Raw genomic sequence first — 21,579 nt, forward strand, 5'->3', positions numbered from 1 at the left:
TGACATGGCACCACTCACACTGGGCGGCGGCGAGTGGGAACCATGGGGTCCGGAGCAGATGGTGCCGGAAGGGCCTAAAAAGGGAAGTCTGCAGCCAGGCGCGAGTCTCAGTTCCCCGGCTGCCCAGTGGCTGCGCTCTGTTCCCGCCCTAGAGGCTGTCCTCTCCCCTCTCCTCGTTTTCTGCCTGGACAACAGGAAAAGGTTTCTAATTTTAATTTGAGCGCCTCATTGGGCTTCCAAGTCAGGCGGTGGAAGTGCAAACCTCAGCCTTGCCTCTTAGCTGTGTGACGTTAGGGATGCCCCTCAGCCTCTCTGAATCAGCTTCCTACGTAAAACATGACCGGAATGCCCGTTGTTCTTCCCATGGCATCAGGAAATTGGAGTCCTGTGAGTTCATTTCCCTTGAACTAAAGCGTGGTGTAAATGTGCGTGTGTGTGTGTGAATGTGTGTGCATGTGTATGTGTGTGTGAATGAGTGAGCATGTGTGTGTGTATATGAGTGTGTGTGTGGCTGTGTTGGATAGAAGAGTTTCTAAATAGTGTATGTATTTTTCTCATCTGTAGAATGGAGATGAGGCTGGCCTCCCACTGGGCTGGGGAGATTTCTGTCCAGGTTGCTTCATGGCACACCTGCAGGAGGCTGTGCCCCTCATGCACACGGGTGGTGGAGGTCATGACACACACATCCATATCTGCCCTGTGATAGAGAAGTCAAAGTCTTGGACCCGTGCTAATAAAGAACCACCAGGCCGGGCGCGGTGGCTCATGCCTGTAATTGTAGCACTTTGGGAGGCTGAGGCAAGTGGATCACTTAAGTTCAGGAGTTCAAGACCAGCCTGGGCAACATGAGGAAACCCTGTCTCTACCAAAAATACAAAAATTTAGTCAGGTATGGTAGTGCATGTCTGTGGTCCCAGATACTTGGGAAGCTGAGGTGGGAGGATTGCTCGAGCCTGGGAGGCAGAGGTTGCAGTGAGCCAAGATCATGCACTCTCCAGCCTGGGCCACATAGCGAGACCCTGTGTCAAAAATCAACAACAACAAAAGAACTACCGGCCTGGGACAGGGTGGAGCTCAGTGCTGTGTGGCCCAGACCATGCTTCCTGCAGCCCCAAAGAGGGAGGCTCAGAAGGACGGAGCGACCAGCTAGGAAACTATTCCACGGAGTGGTGGGGCTGGGGGTCTCAGGGCAGGCCAGCTTCAGAAAGACTGGTGGGAGCACTGCAGGGGCACAGGCAATGGGGCAGACAGAGGTGGCCAGGAAGGTTCTGGCGTCCCAAGAGAGCAGCCAGCTTGCCTGGTGGGGGCAAGGTTCCAGGAAAGACTGAAAATGCAATGGGCTGCATGGTACAGTATCCTGACGTCCAGGGGTTTGAGCTGAGATGTGGGCAGAGCAGGCAGGGAAGCCATCAGATGCCCTGAGACTGGTCTGGCAGGTAGGGATGGTCTGCACAGGTGGTGCAGAGGGCAGAGGGGCAGAGGGGACCCAAACCTCTATGGTGAATACGAGAAGGAAGGAGAGGAGCTGGGCATGAGGGAACCGCCTCAAATCCAAGCAGCCCTAGGGAGGAGCCCCTGCCCATGTCAGTCTCCTCTCCCCTGCCTGCATGGCTCTCCTTGCTGGGTTCCACACAGTAGGCACCTTCAGTAGATCTGCTCAAAGCTGCAGGGCCCGATGGGCAAGCCCGAGGTGAAGCTCTTGGGTTTCCTAGAGTATCCACTCAGCACCACTCCGTGCAGGCGGTGGGGACCCTGGGATTAATCAGACTTTGGCACCGCTCCCCAGGAGCCCACATCTTGTCAGGGAGTGAGATGCTGTCAGCTCAGAAGGCGTTTGGGTTTGATACAAAATGCTGGGGAGCAGCGAAATGAAAAGATAGCAGAGGGCAATCAGGAAGGCTTCCTGGAAAGGGGTGCAGCTCAGGTGAAACCTGAACTATGTGCAAGGCGTAGGGAAGGACATCCAGGCAGAGCCCAGCATGAGCAGAAGACAGCAGCCTGTAAGAGCAGGAACCCCCTGGTTTGCCCGGGAGGATGTAGGGGCACACAGGAAATCACACAAGAGCGGGGAAGAAACTCATCACAGAGGGCCTGGAGGGCCAGGGAGAGGGGGCTGGACTTTCCCCCAGGGGCCCTGGGGACGCACTGAGCACAAAGGGTAAGAGCAGAGCTGTGTCCTCAAGGAGAAGAGCTGGGCCTCCTGGGCGCTTCCCACCTCCAGCCACCTCCCTTACCAGCAGAAAGCACAACCGTGAGGCTACGGAAAAACGGGGGCAGGCTCCCAGGGCTCCTTCAAGCCAGCATTTCTGAAACGCTGGGCTCTTCTCCCTGGAGAGGCTCCTGGGAAACAAAGATCTGAGTGTTGGAGAAAAGCCCTGGTCTCCATCTCTGTGTGTGTGAACACACAATACAGCAGTCAATAAAGGCTCTGAGCAGTCCTGCAGGAAGGAAGCCTCTTTAACTGTTTCAACCCAGTGACGCCTAAACCTCAGTCATCCTGGAGCCTTTCTTTTCTTGTTGCACTATTAAAATCCTGTTTGAAAAACACCACTCAGAGCTCCACCTTCTGTGAGGGCCTGGTGGAAAGACCCTGTGTCTGATCTGGGACCAGGGGTCAAATCCAGTGCATGGAACTGAGTAGGAGAGACCCGCCTAGGCCAGACCTCAGTCTCCTGAGAATTAGACACACGAGCGGACACTATGCAAAGACCGGCAGCCAAAAGACGGGGCTCTGGAAGAACCGAAGACTCAGCAACATTCCCAGGCTGAGGGCGAGAACCAGTCAGGGGGAAATGCTGGCGTGGCCTTCTGGGATCCGTCCGGGGCTTTGCTCATCATCTGGGTACCTGCGGCACCTGGTGGCTACTGTTTGCAGCCCTTCAACCACTCAAGCCTTTGGGCTGAGGACATTTCCACCCACGAAGGAGTGTTCTTGTCTCATTTAGGGATACAGCCCCCTTTGAGAACGTTACCTCCCCCACCTCACCTCTCCGTAGCAGATGTGAACAAAAATTAGGGCCAATTTGGTCCCCATTGGAAACTGACTTCCATCTCTTGGCAAGAAAGTGTGATGTAAACGACTCATTTATGGAAGAAGACATCCAAAGGACCGATGGTCTGGACCGGCCCCCGCAGCACTGTTCTCACTACTACTTGGGTCTCCAAGGTGAAGGTCTGAGGACAAGCTCTCCTAGGCCTGTCCAGGTTGGGTCAGGTCAGTGTCAGCTTCTGCCTGGTCATAGCTGACTAGCTGACTAGCTGACTGACCCCGAGCTCCCAGCAGAGGAGGCCGCTCCTCGGAAGTGCCCAGCCGTTCCCCAGCTGGGGCAGCCAGGCCTTCCTCAGAGCACAGTCCTGGCCCCCATGCCAGTCTCACGCTCGGCTGCTTAGTACTGGAATTCAAATGAGCATAATGAGTTCAAGGGCCCCTATTACTCCAGACACAGAAAATGAAATTAGTGAGCACAGACACTGCAATTGTATTCCAACCTCATCCTCTGGGTAAAGAAGGTGAGGGGAGGAAGAGCACCAGAGTCAGAGCTGCTGCATCCAATAGAGCTGCTTCATCACAGTCCCGAGTTAGGGCAGGGAGAAGAGGTGGCTCAGGGACCCTCACCCTCTGCACTGAGTGCCACGGCTGGAAAGACATGGCCAAGATCCCTTTGCTCACCTCATCTCCCAGAGGCAGGCAGCATGGGGTGGCAGGAGTTGTGCAGGGGGATGATGGAAGGCTATAGGTTCAAATCCTGGCCAGGCCACTTACATGCCACGTGAGCACAAACCAGAACAATGATGGGCAGGAAGTTCGGGAGCGCTTTCCTGTGCCAGGACTGCTGACAGCTTTGTGTGTATCACCCTCTCATCCACTCAACAACCTGCTGAGCTCTCCTGACACCCATTTCGTACCTGGGGAAATGGAGAGCTCAAAGGAGCTGGATTCTCTGAGCCTTGTTATTTTTTTCATACCATAAAATCAAGGTAACCATCCTTGTGGCAAGGATTGTGGCAAGGATTAAATATGGCAGAAATTATGAAGATGACCAGCTGTGTTTGACACAGGTGAGCACCCAATAATGCTCTTCCCAGAAATGCATTCATTTAGTCACTTACCCCTCCTCTCACTCATTCATTTATTTCTTCATTTATTCATGCACTCATTTATTTAAAATAAATAGGCCAGCTGCGATGCCTGGGGTTCCAACATTAGACATTCTACCAGGTTACGCCATAGAAGGTCCTCACTCAAATACGTCACCTGCCCATTCACAAGTTCAGTTCCTATGGGCAGGGTTGGTTTGCAGAGGAAGGAGCAAAACTGAGCCATTAGTTGCCTCTAATAGCATTCATAGTTTTTAAAATGAAATGCACAAATGCCAAGCAGGGGTAGAATGAACAAACTGTAGTATAGTCAAACAATGGAATACCTTCTACAGCAACAAAAAAGATGACAGCTACCCGCAAGATAGTCTCGCAAGCATAATGTTGAGTCAAGCCAAAAAAGGGCACCAAGAAGTGTACCATCCTTGATCTTGTCTGCATAAAGTACCAGACCGAGCAGGGGCCATCTCTGGGGATGGAAGTGGAGATGGTAGCGCCTTAGTGTGGTCAGGACTGGGAGGAGCCGGGAGGAGCTTCCTGGGTGCTAATGATGTTCTGTCTCCATCAGGGGCTGACTTCACAAGTGCATGCACTTTGAGAAAAGGCATCAGGCTGTGCTCTTAAGATGTGTGCGTTTTTCTGTAGTGTTATATTTAGTTTTTTAAAATGTCTATTAGGGCCATGTGCAGTGGCTCACTCCTATAATCCCAGCACTTTGGGAGGCAGAGGCAGGCAGATCACCTGAGGTCAGGAGTTCAAGACCAGTCTGCCCAACATGGTGAAACCCCATCTCTACTAAAAAATACAAAAATTAGCTGGGCACAGTGGCTCACATCTGTAATTCCAGTACTTTGGGAAGCCAAGGCAGGAGGATCACCTGAGGTCAGGAGTTTGAGACCAGCCTGGCCAACATGGTGAAACCCTGTCTCTACCCTACTAAAAATACAAAAATTAGCTGGGTGTGGTGGCACGCACCTGTGATCCCAGCTTCTCAGGAGGCTGAGGCAGAATCACTTGAACCCAGGAGGTAGAGGTTGCAGTGAGCTGAGATCATGCCACTGCACTCCAGCATGAGTGACATAGCGAGAGTCCATCTCAAAAAAAAAAAAAAGAAAGAAAAGAAAAAAGTGTCTTTTAGACATCCCAGGGGAGCGCTTCATAGATAACGAGACGCTTGAGTGTGGCAGCCAGGAGGGCCAGGACAGAGCCAGGAATGTCAGCATCATCGGTGGGCCTGGTGGGAGCCAGCAGCACAGAAAGGCGGGGGTGCCGAGCTCCGAGGTATGGGAGTTTGGGAGGGGAGAGGACCCAGCAAAGGGAACAAAGAAGGGGAGCTGGTGATGCTGGTGGAAACCAAGGAAGGGTGGGTCCCAGAGGCCAGTGGAAGTTTCCAGGAGCATGTGCTGCTGAGAGTCAGGAGAGATGAGGCCCTGAGGACCCACTTTTGGGTCTGGCAACACAAAGCCTACTTGATAAGAGCATTTTGGGGACAAAGAAGGGACAAGGGCCAGACTGCAGCTGGCTTCAAAGGGTGGGGGGAGACAAGGAAGCAGAACAAGACCCATTGAATCCTTCTCAAGCCTACTCATCCTTCCAGGCTCACTCAATGCCGCCGCCTCCAGGAAGCCCTCCTAATAATCCTCATCTCCCAAGGCCTCTTCACTTTATAGTCACTGCAAATACCGCTGTCCCACCATGTGAGCCAAGTGCTTCCCAAGGGCAAGGACTGTCACCCTTGCCTTGTGGCACACAGTAGGCCCTTTAGAAATCTTAGCTCCTCCCTCTCCCTTTTCAGATCCCAGAAGGCAATTCTGAGACTTTTTTCTTTTTTTTTTTTTTTGAGACAGAGTCTTGCTCTGTCACCCAGGCTAGAGTGCAGTGGCGCAATCTCAGCTCACTGCAACCTCCGCCTCCTGGGTTCAAGCAATTCTCCCACCTCAGCCTCCCGAGTAGCTGGGATTACAGGTGCACACCACCATGCCTGGCCTCTTTTTTGAGACAGGGTCTCACTCTGTCACCCAAGCTGAGTGACATGATACGATCATGGCTACTGTAGCTTCAAACTCCCAGGCTCAAGTGATCCTCCCATCTCCACCTCCCCAGTAGCTGGGACTAGAGGCACGAGTCACCATGCCTGGCTAATTTTTAATTAGACTAGGTAACGAGTCTAGGTCTCATTACATTAGAGACTGTAGAGACTAGGTCTCATTATATTACCCAGATGGGTCTCGAACTCCTGCACACAAGTAATTCTCCTACCTTGGCCTCCCAAAGTGCTGAGATTACTGTGCCCAGTCTGAGACTTCCCCAAAACTCTGTTCTCTCATGTAATACATCATTCCTCCCCAAACAGTTGTTTTTGTATTGCTGTGCAAAGGTTATTAGCATAATGATGAAATTTAATATTACATTAATTTAGTTGTGAATTATTTGTATTGTCACAGTCATTAACTCGGTGATTGCAATTTTGTTTTAATTTAATTTAGCTCTTTGTGCAGTCTCTCAAAACTTCCAGCAACAATGTAACCCAGAACTGTGTAATGTAATGTGGCAGTCATGGTAATGTGACCTGGGTTATGGATCAGGCAAACAACAGAAGGTCCCAGTACTCACCTCCCTGGCTTCACTCAGCCCCCAAGACCTCACTACCCTGGACCTTTGCCATGGGTAGAAAAAGGTTTCTGAATCAGGTTGTCCACCAGGGAAGCAAAGCAGATGGAGTGGAGGGGGTGCCCTTTGTGGGAGAGGGGTTATCCTGAATTAAGCAATCAGACATCAGGTGCTCCACTAGATATGTTTCTCAGAACCCATTTTACAGATGAGAAAACTAAGGCTCAGAGAGGTTCAGCAACTTGCCTAGATAAGGAAAGCGCAGAAGTGGGAGAGAGGAAATTTTGTGTCTGATTCCAAAACCCTTTTCCCTCCACTGACCAGATTGTTTCATGGACCTGACTGCTGGCAGAGACCTGGCCCCGCCATAGGCTGGCCCCACAGCAGCCACCCTCCAGAACAGAAAAACACCAAGGACAGCAGGTGCAGACAGGTAAGAGCCAGGCAGGACCAACACTCACCCCCCTCCCACACAGGCAGCTCGGTTCTCTGGCCCCATTTCGGCCCCCTGTAGACCCTGAGGGCCTCAAGGACAAGAACTGGGTCAGCTCACCTCTCCGCCCCACACAGAGCTCAGGTCAACATCCTGAGCAGAGGCCTCAAAGAGCGCAGGAAAAGCAGCACGGTTTGGAATGAAGGAAGGACCAGCCCCTAGCAGCACTCGGTTTTGGCACATAGGGCAGAGAGCCTGGATATGTAATGTAGATATTCTTTCTTCTCTCTCGCCAGCTCACATCATGACCCTAGCCCTGGTCCAGGCTGCAAAGGTTGGAGAAAAGCTCAGGTGACTTGAATTCATCTGACTTTTCACCACTGGGCTTCACAATCTTTGCACTTGAACTGAACATGACCTTTTGCTTACTGAGCTACTGATGGTTGAAGCCAGCTGGCTGTCCTCCAAGAGGCCTCCCAGGCAGCATTTACCTGTCAGCTGATGCAACTCAGAAACCTCACTGCCGTGCCGGAACTAGCACACATAGGAGCTTGCAAGGAAGACTCACATTAGCCAAGTTTACATGGCTGATGTATAAACCAGGAGCCATTTTTTTCATTAATAATGAGCAACTGAGCTGTGACAAGCATTGGACTACTTTCTCCCAGAGATGCAGTCCTCCCTTCATCTGCCACCCCAGGCCTCTTTCCGGGCAGAGTCATAAAGCCCCTGGGTGTTCCAAGGTGCCAGGCACAGTGCTGTCACCTGGCCCCCACGTGGGTCTCTTCTTCCGCTCCCTGCAATGGTGTGGGCTGTCCTGACCCTTCATGATGCTAAAGTTCAGGCTACATCCCTTGTCCCTGCTGCCAAGAGACATGGCCCCTTCCCTTTTCACTTCTCTTCCACTGAAGCCCCTTGCACTGGACCTTTGGGAAGATCCAAGTATAAGAAATGTACTGAGCTCGGAAACCCTCTTCCTCCAACACGTTACCACTGATTCCAGCATCTGAAACATTCCTCTGGCTGGAGCCTATAATCCCATCACTTTGGGAGGCCAAGGGGAGGCAGGAGGATCACTTGAGCCTGGTTGTTCAAGACCAACCTGGCAGCATAGCGAAACCCTGTCTCTGCCAAAAAATACAAAAAGTAGCTGGGTGTGGTGGCGTGGGCCTGTAATCCCAGGTACTCAGGAGGCTGAGGTAGGAGGACGGCTTGAGTCCAGGAGGCGGAAGTTACAGTGAGCTGAGGTTGCACCACTGCACTCCCGCCTAAATGACAGAGTGAGACGCTGTCCCAATCAGTCAATCAATCAAGCAGTCCTTCATATGTTGTCAAAGCTCAATAAATAGGGAATGAAGGAATAATGAACATGGCCTAGCTTTCGCGCCTCTGTTCTCTCTTTCTGCAAGTGAGAACTTTCCCAGGAGGCAAACAAACCCTGGTGTGCTGTTCCCAGCTCCCCAGATGATGGAGACACAGCTGGGCCCCCACTGAGGACCCCACTGCCCAGGCCTGCCCGTTCCCCTGCTCACAGCATTCAGTGAGTGCCCTGACAGGTCTAACAGGCCTGGGAGCTGTTCTTCTTTAAGACTGTAGATATCTCTGATCCATTACAGCAAGCTTGTCCAACCCGTAGCCCAGAATGGCTTTGAATGCAGCCCAACACAAATTTACAAACTTTCTTAAAACATTATGAGTTTGTGATTTTTCACTGTTTTTAGCTCATCAGCTATCATTAGTGTTACTGTATTTTATGTGTGACATAAGCCAATTCTTCTTCCAATGTGGCCAAAGAAAGCCAAAAGACTGGACACCCCTGCCTTATAGGCTAACTGAAAAGTGAGCTCTGAGAGTAGTTAGAGCTCCAAGGTCTAGAGGGGCTTACCGGGGTGCCAGCAGGGTTCTTCCTGTAGACTCGGGCAGACTCAGGCCAGAGAAACCCAGTCCTCAGGAGAGCAGTGTGGGCTGGCGGGCTCTGGAGTCAGACATCCCGCTCTGGAAGATGGCCTGAGTGGCTGTGCACCCAGTGCGCAACCTCTTTGGGCGGTAGCCTCCTTATCCTTAAAGGAGAACCAATGTTGTTGTGAGAATTAGATGGTACAAGTTCACCTCGCTAGGGGCACAGTGGAGCCAGGTAACCCTGACTCAGCGTTGCTTCCCAGTGAGAGGACGCAGCTCTGGGCGAACTCTTTGCCACTGTTCTGCAGGAAATCCTAGCTGGAGAGCGCTGGAAGCGGAGGGCCGGTGTCTCCCAGGTCAGGCCCAGTCTGCAGCTGATGATGAGCAGCTGATGATGATGATGATCAGCTGCAGCTGATGATGATCATGGGTCTGCAGCTGATGATGATCTAATGAAGATCAGAGGCATTTAGGCAGAAAGGAGGCATTCCGGACTGGAACAGAAGAGGGGAAGGAATCAGAGGGTGGAGGAGAGACCCAGAACCCCTCAGTAATGGGGAGTGGGAGACCAGATACCCACCCCACCCCTCATTTCATAGTAATGAAGCCAGGGCCTGGCAGTGCGGCCAGAGCTGGGGACACACCCAGCTCGGTCTAATTCCAGGCCCACGTCCCCTCCACTCCTCCCTCCGGGCTGCCCCCTGGCTCACCAGCTGGATGGATGAATGAGCAGGGTACCTTCTGTCCACAGCAAAAGGGCACAGAGAGAAAACTCAGAGGAGGGAGTCTCATGTAGCCAGGTGGAAATTAACAATAATACTCGGATGTACAAAATACTTATTTATTTGTCTGCAACTATCTAATCATTTTCACAAGACTCCATGAATGTAAACTTGCTGATTAAAGAAACTCCATTAGGCTCTGAATCAAGACTGAGGCTGAGGCAGGCCGATCACCTGAGTGTTTTGCTGTAGCTGTTGGTTTCAAACAGGATCCAAGAGTGATGTCTTCCTTGTGGTCTGTTCGCTGCTCAGTATCCCAGTGTGAGTGGCCAATTCAGTTGGAAGCAACATGGTCTTGAATATAAAGCCATTGAATTTTTTTACAGAGCAATTTAACTATGTTAGGCTTAAGAATTAGGAACTTACAGGCCAGGCACAGTGGCTCGCACCTGTAATCCCAGCACTTTGGGAGGCTGAGGCAGGCCGATCACCTGAGGTTGAGAGTTGAAGACCAGCCTGGCCAACATGGAGAAACCCTGTCTCTACTAAAAATACAAAATTAGCCAGGCATGGTGGCGCACGCCTGTAATCCAGCTACTCGGGAGGCTGAGGCAGGAGAATCGCTTGAACCCAGGAGGCGGAGGTTGCCATGAGCTGAGATCAAGCCATAGCACTCCAGCCTGGGCAACAAGAGTGAAACTCAGTCTCAAAAAAAAAAAAAAAGAATCAGGAACTTACTCTGTGGAGATAGGGACTTAACCAAAATAATATTTATTAGCCACTCAGAGGAACTTGGTCCTCCTTTCTTCCTACCTCCTCCCTTCCCCCCTCTCAAGATCACTTGCTTGCTTTGTGACTGTTTAGGATATTGACCAAGCAATCTCATACTGCCTGGCAATTTTTTTTTTGGAGTCTCACTCTATTACCCAGGCTGCAGTGCGGTGATGCCATCTGGGCTCACTGCAACCTCTGCGTGCCCACCCCCCACCCCTACCACCACCCACCAGGTTCAAGTGAATCTCCTGCCTCAGCCTCCCACGTAGCTGGGGCTACAGGTGTGTGCCACCACACCCAGCTAATTTTTGTATTTTTTTTAGTAGAGGCGAGGTCTCCCTATGTTGGCCAGGCTGGTCTAGAACTCCTGACCTCAAGTGATCTGCCTGCCTAGGATCCCCAAAGTGCTGGGATTACAGGCGTGAGCCACCGTGCCCAGCCTGCCTGGCAATATTTAATTTTAATTCATATTATTGGTCCATACTTCAGTTCATCACTGGGGAACTTAGGTGTTGACTACAGCTAACTAACCCCAGAGGGAATATGCTTTTTTAAAAATACTCTTTAACTGTGGTAAAACATAGGTAACCCAATTTACTGTTTTAACCATTGTTAAGTGTGTCATTCAATGGTATTACGAATATTCACAATGTTGTGCAACCATCAACACTTTCTTTTCCAGAACTTTTCCACCAGCCAAACAGAAACTCTACCTGTTCAAGAGCACCACTCCCTTCTCCCCTCCCCAGTCCCTGCTATTGTGCTGTCCTATTTTCCATCTCTATACATTTTCCTGGGAATTTGCTTTTTTAAGCCACTATACCGGTCTGTGTTTTATACTTGGCAGCAAGAAAAAGTTCTCAGTGCTTTTGGGTCTTGTCTTATTTGTTGGACATTCTGGTAAAATCATTTTTGGATTAAAGGTAGGCAAGGGGTGAGGGAGGGAAGAGAGAATTGCTGTGAGGCTTGCTGAGAACTATGCCAACCTTAGCTTACGGTTTCCCTTGGTATTGCTGATGGCTTTTCCTCTTTTTTCCCTAGAAAAGAAAAAAAAAGAAACCTCAGCCCATGGGGCCTTGTATAATAGCTTGACACAGCAGAGGAGCTGGTGGGTCCTCCTTCTCCTCCCAGAAACCGGCTCAAAGAGAATAGAAAAATAAGCCCCAATCTCCAACCTCATACCATATACAAAAATTAACTAAAAATGCAGCATAGACCTAAATGTAAAACTACGAAGTACCTAGAAGAAAACATCTTTGTATCATAGAGTCGAAAGAGATCTTTTTTTGGAGACAGGGCCCCACTCTGTTACCCACGCTGGAGTGCAATGGCACGATCTTGGCTCACTGCAACCTCTGCCTCCTGGGTTCAAGTGATTCTCCTTCCTCAGCCTCCTGAGTAGCTGGGACTACAGGCGTGTGCCAGCACACCCGGCTAATTTTTGTATTTTTAGTAGAGACAGGATTTCACCATGTTGGCTAGGCTGGTCTCAAACTCATGACCTCAGGTGATTCACCCACTTCGGCCTCCCAAAGTGCTGGGATTACAGGTGTGAGCCACTGCGCCCGGCTCTTTGATCCCTTCATTCATCAACACCTACGTTGTTTCCAAATCGTGGCTAATGTGAATAATGCTGCAATTCACACAGGAGTGCAGCTATCTTCACGAGGGGGTGATATCATTTCCTTTGGTCAGTCATATGGTAGTTCTGTTGTTTTATTTATTTAGAAACCTCCATACTGCTTTCCATAATGGCTGTACCAATCGACACCCCCACCAACGGTGTCCAAGGTTCCCTTTTCACCACAGGGAAAGATTTCTTAAGAATAGTACACAGGGACCAGGTGTGGTGGCTCTCGCCTGGAAACCCAGCACTTTGGGAGGCTAAGGCAGGCGAATTACCTGAGGTGAAGAGTTCGAGACCAGCCTGGCCAACATGGTGAAACGGAGTCTCTACTAAAAATGCAAAACTTAACCACGCATGCTTGCAGGCGCCTGTAATCCCACCTACTTGGGAGGCTGAGGCGGGAGAATTGCTTGAACCTGGGAAGCCGAAGCTGCAGTGAGCCAAGATCGCACCACTGCGCTCCAGCCTGGGTGACAGAGCAAGACTCTGTCTCAAAAAATAAAAAGTTAAGCTGGGCATGGTAGATCACGTCTGTAATCCCAGCACTTTGAGAGGCCAAGGTGGGGGGATCACGAGGTCAGGAGATCGAGACCATCCTGGCTAACACGGTGAAACCCCGTCTCTACTAAAAATATAAAAAATTAGGCCGGGCGCGGTGGCTCAAGCCTGTAATCCCAGCACTTGGGAGGCCGAGACGGGCGGATCACGAGGTCAGGAGATCGAGACCATCCTGGCTAACACGGTGAAACCCCGTCTCTACTAAAAATACAAAAAACTAGCCGGGCGAGGTGGCGGGCGCCTGTAGTCCCAGCACTGGGGAGGCTGAGGCAGGAGAATGGCGTAACCCGGGAGGCGGAGCTTGCAGTGAGCTGAGATCGGCCACTGTACTCCAGCCTGGGCGACGAGCAAGACTCCGTCTCAAAAAAAAAAAAAAAAAATTAGCCGTGCGTGGTGGCAGGCGCCTGTAGTCCCAGCTACTTGGGAGGCAGTTCTAGCTACTCGGGAGGCTGAGGCAGGAGAATGGCATGAAGCCGGGAGGCGGAGCTTGCAGTGAGCCAAGATCGTGCCACTGTACTCGAACCTGGGTGACACAGCGAGACTGTCTCAAAAATAAAATAAAATAAATAAATAAATAAAAATTAATAAATTAAAAATAAAAAAAGAATAGTACACAGAAAACATAAACTAAAAAAACAGTAAATTGGACTTCACAAAAATTAAGTCTTTTCGTTTTCAAAAGACACTGAATAAAATGAAAAAGAGGGGCACAGACTGGAGAAAATATTTACAAGTCATATATCTGATAAAAGACATGTAGCTAGAATAAAGAGCTGTTATAACCTAATATGTAACACAACTCGGTATTTTAAAATGGGCAAAGGATTTGGACAATTCACCGAAGATGGTGTACATATAACAAATAAGTACATTAAAAAAGGCTCATGCCATTTGTTATTGGTGAAATGTACATGAAAACCCCAAGGACATAAACTAGACACGCACTCGGAGGACTAAAATGTAAAAGATTGGCCATGCCAAGTGCTGGCAAGGGTATGAAGCAACTGGGACTCTTGTTGCTCTCATGTGCTCAGAGGCATGTAAAGCAGTGTGGTCACTTTGAAGAGCAGTTTGGTCACTTCTTAAAAAGTGAAACCTACTATGTGACCCAGTCATTCTGTTCCTATGCATTTACTCAGCAGGAATGGGGCCAGGTGTGGTGGCTCACGCCTGTAATCCCAGCACTTTCGGAGGCCAAGGCAAGCAGATCACGAGGTCAGGAGTTTGAGACCAGCATGGCCATCATAGTGAAACCCCATCTCTACTACAAATACAAAAAAAAATTAGCTGGGCATGGTGGTGGGCACCTGTAGTCCCAGCTACTTGGAAGGCTGAAGCAGGAGAATCGCTTGAACCTGGGAGGCGGAGGTGGCAGTGAGCCGAGATTGCACCACTGCACTCCAGCCTGGGCGACAGAGCAAGACTCTGTCAAAAAAAAAAAAAAAGGAGGAATCAAAAAGGAATCAAAGCTAGTGTCCAAAAGAGACTTCTACATGGAGACTGGCAACATGTAGTCTGCCATGTTGGCTTGATTCATCATAGCCAAAAGCTGGAAACAGCCCCAATGTCTATCACCAGGTGAATGGATGAATAAATATGGCATAGCCATACAATGAAATGCAATACAGCAATGAGAAGGAATGAACCACTGTTATATACAACTGATGGACTTCAAAATAATTATGCTAGGCCGGGCACAGTGGCTCATGCCTGTAATCCCAGCACTTTGGGAGGCCAAGGTGAGTGGATCACCTGAGGTCAGGGGTTTGAGACCAGCCTGGCCAACATGGTGAAACCCCATCTCTACTAAAAATACAAAAAATTAGTCCGGTGTGGTAGCGGGCGCCTGTAATCCCAGTTATTCGGGAGGCTGAGGCAGGAGAGTTGCTTGAACCCAGGAGGCGGAGGTTGCAGTGAGCCGAGATCAGGCCCTTGTACTTTAGCCTGGGCAACAAGAGCAAAACTCCATTTCAAAAGAAAAAAATATATATATGCTAAGTGAGAGAAACCACATCAAAAAAAAAAAAAAATACTGTAGGATTCTATTTACATAAAACTCGAGAAAATGAAAACTCTAACAATGGAAGGCAGGTCAGAGTTTATCTGAGAATGGGAGTGGAGGTAAGAAACAGCACGAGGAAGCTGTGGAGAGTGACAGGATGTCCAGTGGCTGGTGGTCGTGACGGTTGCATGGGTGTATACATATGTCAGAACTTATTAATAACACAATCAATAGGTGCAGTTTATTGTATGTCAATTATACACAAATAAAGCTGGAAAAAAAAAAAAGAAATCATCCCACAGTAACAAGAACAAAGAGAAACAAAATGCAAACATCATCTTTTTTTCTTTTTTTCTGAGGCAGAGTCTCGCTGTGTCGCCAGGCTGGAGTGCAGTGGCGCGATCTCGACTCACTGCAACCTCTGCCTCCCGGGTTCAAGCAATTGTCCTGTCTCAGCCTCCCCAGTAGCTGCAATTACAGGCATGCGCCACCACACCCGGCTAATTTTTGTGTTTTTAGTAGAGACAGGGTTTCACCATGTTGGCCAGACTGCTCTCGAACTCCTGGGCTAAAGCAATCCACCTGGCTTGTCCTCTGAAAGTGCTGGGATTACAGGCATGAGCCACCATACCTGGCTAAACTCCATTTCCAATGAAAACAGAAGACAGATGAAACCCAAACTAGAAACAAGTCAGAGGGTTGTTCAGAGCAGGAAATACCATACAGATGTTTCGGAAGAAGCTGTGAGAAGGGATCACACTGCCCACCAACCAATGTCCCTTATCTGCACGAGCAGGAGTGGGGCTCGTGATCTCATGACAGCCGCATTTGAGATACAGGTAAGCTTGGAACCAAGAAGCAGAAGCAGCGGATCAGACACAGACAATCACACAGACAAGCCACACTTGCAGGCAATAAAGAGGAATCACCAGACTGCCCGTGAGCAGCCCTACAACTGCACATGGCACTGGATGTAGGGAAAGTCCTCGCTTCTTCTCCCACACAAACCTCTGGCAAATAGATAGTTGAAGAAAAACTCACCTTGCCCAAAGATGAAAAACAAAAAAGCAAAGAGTGCAGCATCTACAGGAAGACACTGTAAGAATTAAAAAATAAAAACGAGAAAAGGAACAGGAAAAACAAGTGGCAAGTGAAAACTCACTAGCAAAAACGTTGCCATAGAACAGATAAAATTGCCAGCAAACTTTTTGCTGTAAATTAAACAACAACAAAAATTAATAAAGCAGGGCTGGGCGCGGTGGCTCACACCTATAATCCCAGCACGTTGGGAGGCTGAAGCAGGCTGATCACCTGAGGTCAGGAGTTCAAGACCAGCCTAGCCAACATGGCAAAACATCATCTCTACTAAAAATACCAAAATTAGCCGGGCGTGGTGGCGCAAGCCTATAATCCCAGCTACTTGGGAGGCTGAGGCAGGAAAATCGCTTGATCCCAGGAGGCAGAGTTCCAGTGATCTCAGATCCCACCACTGCACTCCAGCCCGAGCAACAGAGTAAGACTCCATCTCAAAAAAAAAAAAAAAAAAAAAAAGAAATGAATACAGCAATCATCTCCAGAAAGCAAGCACACAAAACAGATATGAGAGCTCAGGGGAACATGAAACTGGAGCTGACAGAACTGGAGAAAGAAGGAAAAACATCACATCTTCAAAGTCATGACGAAATGGAAAGCTGTGCAGAGGAGCATCAAATATTGCTCAAAACACAATCAAGACACTGAGAACAAGACTGAGGAAAGTGAGCAAAAGGAAATGAAAATGAACGGTGTAAAGAGATTACAGAGAAAATTACAGATTTGGAAGATCTGCAAAGGACCCATCATATATCCCAGAATAGAAAACTCAAATAAGGGAACATAAATATTTAAAGATATCATTCAAGAAAATTTTCCTGAAATAAAAGAAGATAAATCTACAAACTGAAAGGGCACACCATGTCTTGGGGAAAATGACAAAAATCTGTCAATAACAGGGTAATTTCTATGAAAGTAACTAGACATAAAATTTAAAAGAAAGGGGGAAGAAGCTAACTAGAAAAGACTTTGAACAGTCAAGTGAAAACATTAATTCATAAAGGGTAACAAAATAGAAGTTAGACTCAGACTTTCCCACAATGACATTTGACTCTAGAGACAGAAGTGATGCCTGCCAAGGTCTCAAGGAAAGAAAGTGTGGTCTAAGAATTTTATATCCGGCCGGGCACGGTGGCTCAAGCCTGTAATCCCAGCACTTTGGGAGGCCGAGGCGGGAGGATCACGAGGTCAGGAGATCGAGACCATCCTGGCTAACACGGTGAAACCCCGTTTCTACTAAAAAATACAAAAACTAGCCGGGCGACGTGGCGGGCGCCTATAGTCCCAGCTACTCGGGAGGCTGAGGCAGGAGCATGTCGTGAACCCAGAAGGCGGAGCTTGCAGTGAGCTGAGATCCGGCCACTGCACTCCAGCCCGGGCGACAGAGCGAGACTCCGTCTCAAAAAAAAAAAGAATTTTATATCCTGGAAAGCTGTCAAACACAAAGACTAGAAACCTTTTTGAACTTGCAATAACTCCATAATTTTTTTTTCATTTAGTCCCTTTTGATGAAACTACTGGAGAAGGAATTTCAGCAAATCAAGAGAAAAACAGGAAATCTTCAGCAAGGGAACTGACAGTGAGCAGTGCCTCTACCTGTAGGGCCAATGTGAGTGAGGATTAAGGACATATATAAATATAAACTCTGAAATTAGAAATGATACATTAAACAAAAATTGGGAAGAAAAGAAAGAAAGAAGGAGAGAGTTGTTAGTATCCGATTTCTTTTTTTTTTTTTTTTTTTGAGTCAGAGTTTCACTCTGTTGCCCAGGCTGGAGTGCAGTGGCACGATCTTGGCTCACAGCAACCTCCACCTCCCAGGTTCAAGTGATTCTCCTGCCTCAGCCTCCGTAGTAGCTTAGCATACAGGCGCCCACCATCATGCCTGGCTAACTTTGTATTTTTAGTAGAGACGGGTTTTCACCATGTTGGCCAGACTGGTCTCGAACTCCTGACCTCAAGTGATCCACCCGCCTCAGCCTCCCAAAGTGCTGGGATTACAGGCGGGAACCATCACGCCCGGTCTAAGTCTCTGATTTCTTTATCTTTCTTATGGGGGAGGGGGCAAGAATAAGAAAAAGATAGCATAGAGATATAAGTATATTTTAAAGACAAACACTAAGAAATACAATGTAAAATTAGATGGCAAAAAAGGAGAAGGGGTAAGAAAACACACACTTTTCATAAGTGCTTTTAGTAGGAAACATACTGTTGAAAAAGGAATTCAAGGTGAGTGCAAAGGCTCACACCTGTAGTCTCAGCACTTCGGAAGGCCAAAGTGGGTGGATGGTTTAAGCCGAGGAGTTTGAGAAACTTACCTCTAGCCGGGCGGTGTGGCTCACGCCTGTAATCCCAGTACTTTGGAAGGTTGAGGTGGGCAGATTTGCTTGTTGCCCGGGCACAAGGCGAAACCCCATCTCTAGAAAAAAAACACAAAAATTAGCTGGGTATGGTGGTGCACGCCTGTAGTTCCTGCTACTCAGATGAGGTGGGAGGATCACTTGAGCCCAGGTTGAGGCTGCAGTGAGCTATGACTGTGCCACTGCACTCCTGCCTGGGCAACAGAATGAGATTCTGTCTCAAAAACAAAACAAAACAAAAAACTCTTATCTTTAAATAAAGAAACTAAGCTGGGTGCGGTGGCTCACGCCTATAATCCCAGCACTTTGGGAGGCTGAGGTGGATGGATCACGAGGTCAAGACATCAAGACCATCCTGGCCAACATAGTGAAACCTCGTGTCTACGAAAAATACAAAAATTAGCTGGGCGTGGTGGTGCACACCTGTAGTCCCAGTTACTCAGGAGGTTGAGGCAGGAGAATCGCTTGAACCCAGGAGGCAGAGGTTGCAGTGAGCCAAGATCACGCCACTGCACTCCAGCCTGTCGACAGAGCAAGACTCCATCTCGAAAAAATAAGTAAATAAAAATAAAGAAAGAAACTAAATTATACATCTAAAGCAGGAAGTTGGAAAAGAAACAAACCTTTAAAAGTAGATAGAAAGAATACACAAAAAGTGAAAATTAATGGATTAGAAAATGAACATGCAGGCATTTCCTCACTACCTGTGTATACTTTCCAGTTTCCCCATGCTCAAAACGGGGGCAAGGCTGGGGGTCGCTGTCCTTGCACTGCCCTCTCCTCTCCCTACCCTTCCCGGGGCTTACCAGGCACCCCCTCAAGGCCTGATCCATCCTCAACCCATCTCAGCTCTCCTGCGCCCCTCCAAGCATGGCCCACCTGCACGGCAGGGGCAGAGGGAGGAGCACACACTGGGGGGAGGGGCAGAGGGAACACTCAGCATTGCCCAGTGCAAGGGGACCAGCAGTCCCCAGAAGACAGCCTATCCATGCAACGGCTGAATGGATGGACCAGCAGGTGGCAGGTGGGGACAGAGGGCAGACACACGGCCGCTCATACCCCTCCCCTATTCCCCAGAGCAGAGGTGCCCCACCCTAGCTGCACGTGAGAATTACCAGGGAGCTTGAAAAATGCCAGATCTCTAAGTCCCTTCCCCATACACTCTGATTGAATCAGTTCATGTCTCTCACGTTGGTCATCTGGTTCCCAAAAGCAAGGTGCACTGGGGAAAGAGGCAGCCCAGGGCATGGAAAAGGGGGGGGCTCTGGAGCCATCGTTTGGAGTTTGAGCCCTGTCTCTGCCTCTCACTGGCTGTGTGATCTCAGGCTGGCACCTTAACCTCCCTGAGCCTCAAGGTCGCCATCCGTAAGATATGCTTCCCCCCCAGAAGGGATGGGTGATTGTACATGTAAACCCTTCCGCTGGTGCAGGGTGCCCAGGATGAGTGTGAGAAGGAGGGCTGTCATGGTTCCCCTGCGGCCACCTCTGACTCCCGGCAGGTAGGCTAGGCTCCAGGACCACCTGCCCCCTCTGGGGAGTTCAGATGTGAGTGAGACCCAGGGCGGTGGGGGCAGCCTTGGATCCACAGACCCAGCTTCGGAGGCTATTCTGGTTCCAATTCAGAATCCCTGGCTCCTGACTCAATGGGCTTTGTCCCAGAGATGTGATTTCTATTTTGATTCCATGTGACATTTAATGAAATGGCTTTCAGACAGCACACAGTGACTGAGTTATGAAACCACAGCTTCTGGATCCTCAGCATGCCTCACGATGACAGGACCTCTCTTGTTGCTTCGGAAGCTGCCCCAAGTCTCTTGAGGCCTGGGGCCCGGGACCGCTGAGGTGGGGTCTTCACTGCGAAGTCCCTCGGGTCTGCCCCAGGCCCACGGTCTGGCACCTGCGTCTCGTCCTAGCTGGACTCACAGCAGCCTCTGCCTGAGTTCCCGCCTCAGTCTCCTTTTTGCCAATCCAGTGCTGTTCTAACTGCAGATCAAAAATATTCAGGGAGACAGGAAGCCAATGCAGAGGATTGCAAACAGCATTGTTCGAAGAACAAATGAGCTGGAATAGAAGCAGAACAGAACACGCCAGAATGAGCTGCACATGGCAAGGGCGACTGCAGTTCACAAGCCTGGGCTGAGTGTGCACACTAGGTCTCTATGTACGGGAATCTGAGGAAGTTTGAATGACATGACTGTAACCCACCACCGTGCCACTCCCCAGTTACAACTTTCAGGATGGACTTCAGACCCCTCAGTATGGCACTAAAAACCCCTCCATACCTGGCTCCTTTCTGCCCACCCACCTGGTCCACAGCCAACTCCAACCACACTGAGCCACTGGGTTCTGCAAACTCTGCCAGGAGCTCCCATACGTGCCCAGAATGCAAGAGCCTCCCTCCTCTCTCCAGGCCTCCTTCCCTCCCTCCCTCCCTCCCTCCCTCCCCTCCAACAGCTTCCACTCTCCCACAGACTCCTATCGATCCTTCACCCTTCAAGGGAAGGGCCACCTCCTCTTTGGTGTCTCCCTGATTCCCCAGCAGCCTTGGGGGCTCCCGGCCCAGTGCTCATGCTACATGGTACACACTTGGCATAACACGGTCACCCCCGCCAGCCGGTGGGGTCATTGTTTTCATGCCTCCCCGCCCTTCCCCCACTGGGCAGTTGGGACTTCCCTCGAGGGGCTGGCTGCGTCCCTTGGTGCTCAATGTCGTACCATTTACTGACAGCAAGTGCAGGCTGACACTGGAGCCTCTCCCAGGTGACCCTCTCCATATGCAGGACCTCTCCCAAGTGACCCTCTCCACATGCTGACCCTCCCTGGGTGAAGACGACCTCCTAGATTCTATAGAAGCAAAGATATAAATATTTCTGGAGCCCTTCCGTTCAAAAGGAAGTAGAAGCCCTACAATTTCTCAACAACTTGGCTATTAAAAATAGGAATTCCACCTACACGCCGGAACAGTTTGTTGGCGTGGAAGGTCAGAATCGTGAGGTCACACATGTGTTTGGGACTGAGAAAGCTGCTGGGTCCAAAAGCTGAGCACTGTAAGAAGGCAGGCAGCTGTCTGCAGCTGGTGCTACAGCCCTGAGGCCCCAGAAATCTCTAGAACCACAGGGATGCCAAATGGTACTCTGCCAAGAGTTTTATAAAACTCACTTCCCCACCACATCATGTGAACATCTGCACAGCACAGGTTCCAAAGGAAATTGAAAAAGAAATAAATCGTGCATTAGCAAGCAGATCTGAGACCTCGTCTCTGACCTTGGAAGAGTGTGAGGAGATGCCTCACACTCCGGCTCCTGCTGCTGCCTCCTCCCACTCCCAGTCCTCAGAACAGAGCCCCAGACCCGGCCCTGAGCTGGGGTGCCCTAAGGATTCAGTCTTCCGCATTCATTTCCTGG

General features: G+C 49.7%; 1 protein-coding gene and 1 non-coding gene across 9 annotated transcripts in view; one reads left to right on the forward strand and one right to left on the reverse strand.

Annotated features, from left to right (window-relative positions):
• Positions 1-6,287: 6,287 nt before the first annotated feature.
• RRM2 (ribonucleotide reductase regulatory subunit M2) overlaps positions 6,288-21,579 on the reverse strand; it is a 38,868-nt gene continuing 23,576 nt past the window's right edge. For 3 of the 8 annotated variants that reach the window (XR_004428522.1, XR_004428521.1, XR_004428515.1), the window contains exons 14-16: positions 11,523-11,573; positions 9,027-10,116; positions 6,288-7,467 (exon numbers count right to left, since the gene is read on the reverse strand). The gene's annotated coding sequence lies outside the window, so the exon portion shown is untranslated. Of the gene's footprint in view, positions 7,468-9,026; positions 10,117-11,522; positions 11,574-18,177; positions 18,235-18,809; positions 20,237-21,579 lie in introns of those variants that run through there. The other 5 variants (XR_004428516.1, XR_004428518.1, XR_004428517.1 and 2 more) reach the window with 5 other exon arrangements.
• LOC117063146 lies at positions 9,985-10,115 on the forward strand. Its single transcript, XR_004428761.1, has one exon. It is a non-coding gene; the product is annotated as a small nucleolar RNA SNORA2/SNORA34 family (small nucleolar RNA).

Source organism: Trachypithecus francoisi, unplaced genomic scaffold, assembly GCF_009764315.1.
Source record: "Trachypithecus francoisi isolate TF-2019V2 unplaced genomic scaffold, Tfra_2.0 Lachesis_group17, whole genome shotgun sequence".
NCBI classification, from domain to species: Eukaryota; Metazoa; Chordata; class Mammalia; order Primates; family Cercopithecidae; genus Trachypithecus; species Trachypithecus francoisi.